The 9,723-nt window shown below is 39.5% G+C and overlaps 1 protein-coding gene across 7 annotated transcripts in view; it reads right to left on the bottom strand.

Annotated features, from left to right (window-relative positions):
• PLXNB2 (plexin B2) overlaps window positions 1-9,723 on the bottom strand; it is a 351,969-nt gene that overhangs the window by 143,400 nt on the left and 198,846 nt on the right. For 6 of the 7 annotated variants that reach the window (XM_025208550.1, XM_025208549.1, XM_006027363.3 and 3 more), the window contains one exon: window positions 4,837-4,914. The gene's annotated coding sequence lies outside the window, so the exon portion shown is untranslated. The remainder of the gene's footprint in view (window positions 1-4,836; window positions 4,915-9,723) is intronic. The other variant, XM_014521660.2, reaches the window with a different exon arrangement.

Below are 9,723 nucleotides of genomic sequence, written 5' to 3'. Positions count from 1 at the left end.
TTTCCTCTTTACTTATTGAGCTAACAAACTTTATAGCATTCCACTCCCCTGTCTCACTATAGATTATGAGAAAGGAACTTTATGGGCAAGAAAAAGTTTTTGTTCTATCAAATTTAGGGTGGGGAGAGAGAGTCGGGGCGGGGGGGAGAGGGGGAATACAGGCTTTCAATGAACCTATAATTATTAGTTAACTAGCAAAGTGACAGTTCAATTTAAAAAAAAGTAACTTGAAAGACTAATCTGAAATTCTATCCTGCTACATCCTCATTTACCTATCTAATTTCATTAGGTCTATGCTTTGCTCCTGTCTAATTCACCTTTCATTAGTATGTAACAGTCCCACCCCAGAGTAAGATGCATTGAAATTTTGCTTCAAAATTTCCCTGAAGTTGTCTGCTCTTTAATGCTGAATCACTATACATTCTTTCAATGCCAGCCTACGTTAACAGTTCAACTGCTTGATATTATAAAAATAAAAACACACAGGAATTAGTGGAGCAGACTGACCATTAGACCACAGGGCACGAACACGAACCCTGGATGTGCAAGTCAACATTTTTTTTAATCCTTCTCTTCCCCTCTCTTTTGGGCTTTGTGTTTGGCAGAAGCATTTATTCACTATGAGTGGGGGCTAGGCAACAGCAAAGTCCTTTGAATTTGAAATGTGGACAATACCACCTATTAATTCAGTTGTATGTGCCTGTTCTATACGGCTCAATCAGTTGAGACCCTTTTTTGTTGAGTTTTTCCCTCCCTTAAGTGACAAACCTCTCAACCAAAAGCCTTTTGCTGCAGTTTTATTTAGCTTCCCACCTGCTCTGCAGTAGTGAGAATGCCCAGTGGAAGGTGGTAACATTGTTAGCTCAGCCTGTTGATCCTCAAGACAGAGGCACTGTATAGTGCCAATGTTTAACTAAAACCATGCTTCATAATACTTAAATGCGTTTCATTCAATGTGCAGCATTTATTGGATATTACAGTGCTCTTTTTCTTATTTTTGTCATGGCTAAGCAGCATAGCAAGAAGTTGTCTTTTAGCCCACTTATGCCATTTTGCTGACTGCGCAACAGCATGGGGATAGAAGAGCCAAAAAAGACACCAGAAACAGCAAATGGATCCATTATATTTGCAAGCTGACAGTGGGAGGTGGATAAATTAACTATAATTATGTCTGGTTTTTCTTCCAATTTCAAGCACCCTTCCCTCTGCACAGCCCTTACACACCCTGTTTTATATAATCTTCAAAGGAAGAGCCTTCCAAACTTGCTTATGTTCTGTACATTCCTCAATTTTTGCTGCTCCAACAAGAAATCATTCTTTGCCTGCAGCTATGGAGAGAGGAGTGGTCCAGGGGTCTGAAGTTCCTAGCTGGGAACCAAGGATTCAGAGTTCTAGTCCAGGATTTGATGGGCTTCCCTGTTTGGTACACAGAAGCTCAGTTTGATCAGTGCTCTTAAACTTGAGGGATATGGGCTCAACAGTGAAATCCATATTTAAGCACAAAACAACTACCTAGAATTTTAGAGATTTCAAAACTCACATCTCCTGCTTAAAAATATGGTAGATAAGACTGTCCAGCACCTCACAGAATCAAGTTAGCCAATCAGATAACTAAGATTTGAAAATATGACTCTAAACATTGTTTCTGCTTCTTGAGCTACAAAATGGGCATAACACTCTAGAAATGGGTATTTTGTGAGTATCAGCCAGGATTGGCAAAGCACACTGGCAAGCCAAAGTGTCAGCTATTAAGGAAGGGTTATTTTGCATTAAAAGCAAATTGATAGTTTGATGCTGAATTTGATGCCAAGCCTTTCCTAAATGGGTAAAAATGTCTACTGTTTTCTCTAGTAGAGTCAAGTACCAAATAAACAGAATACAGTCTGACAAGTTATGTGACAAAAATACTAGAGTGATAGACAAGTGTGCAGATCAGCATTACATTAAATATGAATCGAGTCCTCAAAATAAAATAAGTTGTGTATTCTGGAATCTGGGTTCTCTTCAATAACGTCTCCCAATGGGTCTTAAAAAACAAATTAAGCCAAACTATCAGTCCAGGGTCAAATATAAATGAACTTGGAAAAAAAAAAAAGAAAAGAATACAGAAAGCTCTACTGCTCATATCTCTCAGTTGCAAGTATTCCTTAACCAGTGTTTCTTAAACAAAGCCATGCTTAGGAGTTGATAACCAGAGTACAGTTCTCAAACAGGCATAGGCTTCACTCCTCACAGAAGAGGAAGAGCCAAACACATGTGCAATACTGGTAGGTGGCCAAATTGCTTTAAAATTGTAAATATGTCAATAAAAATTGTGTTCAATTGACATAGATCTATCTATCTATCTATCTATTATTCCAAGTATCCTAGACATTGACAGGCTGATTAGTAACTCAATTGAATGGTTAGGAATATACATTTCAAATTTTAGTGCACTAAAGGTACATCAGGGCTCTAGGATATGTGTCAAAGTTTAAGGTAATAAAGATTCATCTGTATTGAAACTCACAGATGAAACATATCAAGGGATATGCCCAACATAGTAATGGTAAGTGTAAAACAGTTATACCCAAACCTTGAAAACACCTTTTATTCCTGATCATACATAAAACAGTATACCCGAACCTTGAAAACCTTGAAAACGCCTTTTACTCCTGAGCATACAATTTTACATTTGTAAAGTGAAATTCTAGCTGGAAAGCTATTTTTTTTAAATTAAAATCTTCTCCATAAAGGTGCCTATGCCTGTTGCATGTTCACTTTTAAAATGCCAGCTTTCCCCTTTTTTAATACGTAGGAGACAGCAAAAGGAAACATTGCATTTTCCCAAGTTTCCCAAGACAGTTATAGAGTAGGGGGATGAGATTGAAATGAAAAGTAATTCAGTCAATCCTAATGTAAAAGTGTTAGTTGAAACGCTATAAAAAAGATTTAGCTAGTATCCCCATAGATCAAGAAGCTTGAATATATAGCTACTGCCAAACATTCATGAATGAGATATTTAATGTTTTTAAGACGCATCTCCCTGCGAAATTTAGGTGAGGCCTGAATCAGGACAACAGGAGTCCACACCAAGGGCTCACCACCCATACATATAGTCAGATTGCCAGGAAATATCATTAGCTAAGATAGGGTCTTCATAAAGACTTGATTTAACTCCAGATTTCCAGGACTTTTGAGCAAGTAAATGTATATTACCTTCAAGTAATTCTTCCAGGTTTTTCCCCCTACTATATGCCGGGAGGTTTTTAAGATTTAATCCTGTATCTGTTCATTTCAGTGGTAAACTCTGCATAGTCTTTATGCAAGATCTAGTGGGTTCTGTGTGGACATTCAGGGCACCAGAACTTTCCTATATGTATCACGCTGTCAAATCTCATTACCTTACTTTAAGTTGATCCTAATAACAACAGACACAGGCATGCCAATGAAAGTTATCATCCTACAGTTATACAGTCAATAACATGGATTTGAAAAGCCTGCAGCCTAAAGATAAACCTCCTTAGCAGGTATTCTTCTGCTGCCAGGTACTCATAGCCGGACTTTTTTCCATGGAATATAAATTAGTATCTTTAAAAAATAAATCAGGTAGTTAGACCTATTAGTTTTAAGTTAGGCAGAAGGCAAAGCAGGGTGGCAATATATTCTATACTTTGTAGACCATTTGGATAGACTTACTGAGTTGCTCCGAAGTCTCATGAGGCAGACCATGGGAAGCAGGAGGCAAGATCGTGGGAAAAATGTAGTACATAAAAATGCTGGAACAAATCCGTGGCAGCAAGAAGTTCACGGTTATCATTATCCGGCACATTATAGCTACTTAAACCTCCCATGGTGAGAAGTCAGGCTACAAGTAACTCAGTATTTCTTTTTCAGAAGCAAACTTAAGCTAACGGAGAATCTCCATTAGCAGTAGTGTCTAATGAACAGATTACTAGTTCTGATTTTATCTAGTAGAGAGCATAAGAAACTGTTTGTATACAGTACATATGCTATCTAGACAGTGTCCACCCATATCAAATACTCTAGAGAAAGGAGTGATGGAAAAAATAATACAGGCTTTCAATGGGGACTGGAATAGAACTAATCACAAATGTGGGAAATAGTTATTCACATTATTACATGACAAGGGCAAGATAATAATTTTAAAAGGGTTTAAAACATGAAGTAGAGCTCCTAGCTTAATGATGGAGAACTACTGGACTTGAAGTTTGAAAAGAATGACCTCCAGTGAATGGCAATGAGCTTAGCCCAAAACTTTAGGCATTGTATTTTATTTTAAGACACATTTTCAAACAACTATGCAATTTTTCCCAATGATAAAGCCAAAGTTGCAGTGCAAATATGAGTACATATATGACATACTGATAACACTAGTCAAACAGGACTTATCGTCTTTATAATGAAAAATGCATCTTCCTTAAAGGACTTAAGGCTCCTCAGGCTCCTCGCTGGTGTTTAAACAGTTACTTTAAATGGACATTTATAACCTAAGATTGCCTCTTCTGATGCAAATATCCATGTTAATAATACTTAAGTTTGCATACCTTTCATAAAACATTTATACTTACATTTTATACAAACACAGATGCACTTAACATTATAAAATGTTAAACTTATCTAAGACTAATATATACAATTAAATCCTGATCCAGCTTTCTTAGTATGCACAAACTGAGCGTTAAACTGTATGGGAATTTTAGGTGCATCAGGCATAAATAATAACCCTTCAATCTGGCATAATTTGCTAATTCACTAAGTTATTTCTATGGCTTCTGAACACAAATCATTAGCAGTTATACATTTACTCTACTTGTAAAAAAGAAAAATACTTACACTCACTTGACACTAGTTGTTCTTCACTGCAGTTAGTATTCTCCAGGGTTGTTTTCAGACTTCCTTTTTAACCTTTACCTTAAAAAAAAGAAAAAGAAAACTGTTTGTAAAAATGTAATTATATATTTTGTGGTAAAGAAATGAGAAAGATATGACCAAACACCAACATGAGAGCAAGCCGTGCTCATAGCATGGGGAGGAGGAGTGATGGGCGTGGTTAGCAGCGTTCCCGCCCGTGCTGATTGGCAGGGGGCGGGCGGGCACGGCCCGGTTAAAAAGAAGAGTGCGCCAAAACAAGGGCGGGGGGGGGACGACCCGCGTAATATCGGAGAGGACTGATCACCCTCGCCGGAGGTCCTGCGTCCGCGAAAACCTGGACGACCCCATCACGATTTGGTATACCATCTGAGTTTACTCAAGAGCTCCCGAGGAATTGGCGAACTAGATTCCTGATACAGCTGTACGAGTTTGTTGCCTAAAATAGTGAGTAAAGCGATTTTTCTTATCTCCCTGCCTCCCCGGTGTGTTTCTGTTGACGGAGGGAGAGACAGAAGAAGGAGGAAAGGCCCGAACCCTTTTGTCCCCGACCTACTCGAGTGGATTGGGCTCAACCACTCATAGTTAGGTTGCACATGTTTAACTATATTCATTCGTCAAACTTATGAAATTTGGAATGTTAATTCAAGATGTTCTATATTGCTTCAGAATGCTTTAAATACATAAAACTTCTTTCACACACACACACACACACACACACACTCTGAGGTTTACTGCTCTTTAAACAACATTTTGTCACATCATAACTTTATATCCCAAAACTAAATGGAGCATTGCTCTGGGTTTTATTTTCAATGCAAGCTCAGGACAAGAAGTCAGATGGTAAATATATCACTAAAGAATTCAGAACTCATCTGATAGAGATCCTGGAAGAGTTGGCTTTGTGTTTTAGACCAAAGATTGAATTGAGTTCACTGCAGTTAGAACCTAAGCTCCATTTTTTTTCCATTTTATGCAATATTCAGTACCTTGCAGTATCAGTCAACTTGAAAATAGTTTAGGGAGTGCATCCAGTACATCCAGGTGTGGATTAAATAATGCTTTATCAATACTTAAAACCTTATTATGAAAATGACCACAAAAAAAGGTACAAAAGTAGGGTGTTCAAATTGAATAAGAAAAGGCTGACGATGTTGGCAGAGATTTTCACAACGTATGCACTACACTCACACTCCATGGGTCTTTAACAGAGATACTTTTAGTTAACATGCATACAGAACTAATGTCCTTTTAAGCAATGAGTACAGTACTTTGATATATACCAAAACTTTTGAAGCTGCACTTTCTAGCATAGTTGGATCAAAATCTAACGAAAACACTAGACTCAAACTATTCTCCACACAGCTCACATTCTCATCTGTGTTTGTAACTCTGGCTGTCCTCAGAGACAGTGGAAGGATATCAATAGAAAGCCTTCACCTTTAAACGTTGTGTACAGCTTGCCAGGGCCAGAGTCAAGGCCCACTAATGTGTGTTTATTTTAAGGGTTTGGTGAGGTTTAAAAACTTTCCTGCATCCCATTTGAATAGCTGGTGTGGTGATGGGTACTGTTTGCCTATCTTTATCCCGTTCTCCCTCCATTTTTATGACGTTTTATTATTATTGATAGTTATGTACCAATTAATTGCCTGAAGCTTTACAGAACACACAGAAAAACCTTGATCCCATTTCCAAGAACTTGCAGTCTAAATGGGCAAAGGCTGGATGCAAAGATGTTTTGGCACGAGTCAAATGCTAAGCACACCTGTCCATAGCTTTTGTATTGATGAGTTTCATAAGAAATAAGTTTGAGGGCAGCATTTGAAGCTGAGAGAGGTGCTACTTGGCATAAAGAGAGTGGTGAAGGGCCTCTCCAAGTGGAAAGCCAAGAGGGGAGCAGTAAGAATATTAGCAAAGACAGCATGATACTGCTCCTTCAAGGGTTGAACTTCTTTACATAGTTTCTTTAAGAAACAAGTACTATGATGGAAGACAATGTCAAGAGAGCATTTTGAATGGTGTGTTTTCATAGACTGAGTAGAGTGAAGAAGAGCACAAAATAAAAGGTTTCAAATGAAGACATGGACAAGTGTTTTTAGCCTTCAAGACAGAGAAAAGGCAGATTTCTCTTAATCTACCATGGAAAAGGAAGAAGAGAAGTTGGTAAAATGTGGGGGGAAGGGATAATAGAGCAGTAAAAATCAAGTTCTTTGGCATTTATGTCAGAATGACATGGAGAATCACTATGTTGTTAAAAGCAATCAAAAAAGATGTTATGATTTCAAAGGAAAAGGTGGGTCTCAGTTCCTATCCTGTTGATATAGAGCTCACATTTTCACTGATACATTGTCTTTCTGGGACCTGTTTAGAGTCATATATTCAGCTTCACAATTGCACAATAACAGCAGTAACCATAGGCAATGGAAGGCCAGGACTTGAGGGGCTTAGCCCTCAAAAGCTAATTTCACAGCGGCTGGCGACAGCAGCCGCATCACGGTGCCGCTCAGTGTGCAGCCAAGCCAGTGCCCCACGCGTGCTCAGCTCAGTGCTAAGCCAGAAGGCAGAAGAGGCTAACTAAACCTTCGTCGCACTGTGCAGAGCACAATGGCAGTTGTAGTTCTCATGCTGACACGTAGTCAGTCCCCTCCAAGTAACATTTTTCTCTCTCCATCTATGGCAGTAACATCACCATTTTGCAGATGAGGAAACTGAGGTTTAACAAAATTAAAGACCTCAAAATGGATCATTCAACAATTCTTCAGCAGAACCTGAAAACAGAAGACAGCTCAGCTTAATCTAAAGCTTAGGTCTTAACCATAAGGTTATATTTCTTCAATGATAATTTAAAGTATTCCAATAGCACCATGATCTTCATTTTTTGTTAAAAGTCTTTCCAACTCATCCCATATACCTTGCATATGGTAAGCAGATTGCAAATATGTCAACTCGTACAATAATGAAAGTACACATTCTCAGGCACCCAAGCATTTAGATTGTATTTTGTACCTAGCAGTGCCAGAGAATGACTCCATCAAACTGTAGATACACGAGTCACCTATAAAATAAATATAAAACCTCTTTCATAACCAGCTAGGGGTTGAGCCAGAATTCTACTCCTCAAACTTTCTCTCCTTTCTCATACCGAGTCACTGGATTTCCAAGCCTCTTCCACTTTCAGAAGGTGGATTGATGCTCCAGCACAAGCCAAGGCAGTTTTGTTCTGGTGAATGGTCTCAAAAGAGCAACATATCTGTCTTTGCAGTAATATTTATTTAACTGACTGCAAGTTAGGATTTTTATTTATAAGTTTTTATTCTAGTTTAACTCCAGTTTGTTTTCCTAGTCTATCAATGAAAGATGTGCAGGACCCAGCTCTGCACAAGAATAATTTATTCACCTGGTCACATCATCATCATTTATACTAATATAGCACTTAAGAACCCTAGACTAGGACCCTAGTATGCACATCATTTGCATAACATTAAAATGTATTCTACGAATCTAAACAGTCAAGTCAGCAAATTTCCATTGATGCCAGAGCCAATTCTACATTACTTATTCTGGTTGAGACTGAAAAGGACTTTAAGGGAACTAAGCATTTAATACACAATGAAGTCCAGGGGGCATTTAATGTCTGACTCCTTCAAGTTCTTTTGCTTCTAGACTAGCTGGAATTTTTAAGCACACAGTGTATGCACATGTAGTCTAGCAATTCATATATAGAAGCATACATACAAACATCACTAAGCCCTGAACTTGATGGTAAAATGTACAGTAAAAATGGTATTTATCATCTGCCTTTGACTGCCTCTCCTATACTCTGCCCCACTAATCCTATCCCTCAGGGTTATTTCATATTCAAAACCCTCTGGCAGTTTTCAGAAAGGTAAATGTTTAGAATTAAAAATAGCTGCAAAAGACTGGTTACCCGTCCTGTCCCCCACATAAGTGAAATTCCTCCCCTTTTCCTAACGTTACAGTGCTCAAAAGTGGAGTAGCAGCGGTGTTCCACCTTGAACCACCAACAGGATGGCACCTTTCATTTTAATAGGGTTAAAAATAAGCTCTTTATACCAATGGGGAGAAACTAGAAATTGCCTCTTCTTCATGTGTTGGGTTACAGCACTTCCAATTATCCATCTCAGGTTTTTATTTATCAGACCTTGGAACTTATATTGGCAGAGATTTTTTTATTGCCTTGTTCCTCATATTGAAGGCATTCACACATATGCAGAGAGAAAAGAAAGGAAATGAGATCGCATTAGGTTTTTCCTCTTGTTTTCATGCATCTACCTTGCACAGATACAAGAGCAGGGTTACCACACATCAGGATTTTCCTGGACATGTCCTCTTTTTCTCCATCTCTTTCCAGGCAGTTTTTAAAAATTGGAACAAACAACCAGCATTTTGCTCTGCTCTGCTGTTGGGAGCAGGGGGAGAGCTATTGGAGACAGGGGCATCATGTGCTTCTCCAGCTCTGGCAGCTACATGCAGCTAAGTCTATGGGGAGTGGGGGTTGGAGGGCCAGGGCTTGGGGACTATGGCAGCAGGGAGGGAAGTAGTTGGGTGGGAAAGGGGTTGGGTGCCTGCCAGTGCTGGGGAATGGTGTCTAGGCATGAGGGCTGTGACAGGGCACAGAGGCGGTGCTTGCCTCTCCATCAAGGGAAGGGGACAGGGGGCCCTTCAGGGGCAGTGGGGAGCTGTGTGGCTGGGCTGGTGGACACTGCCCAGAAGACATTGCCCACGGAGACTGAAGGGCAGCAACAGGGATGGGGCATTGCAAGTTGGGACTGAGGGGCATCAGCATAGCCCGGGGGGGGGGGGGGGGGGGGGGGGGGGGAGGGGGGGGGG

The sequence above is a fragment of the Alligator sinensis genome, unplaced genomic scaffold, assembly GCF_000455745.1.
Source record: "Alligator sinensis unplaced genomic scaffold, ASM45574v1 scaffold660_1, whole genome shotgun sequence".
Lineage (NCBI taxonomy): Eukaryota > Metazoa > Chordata > Crocodylia > Alligatoridae > Alligator > Alligator sinensis.
This window is presented reverse-complemented; position numbering and strand designations above follow the sequence as displayed.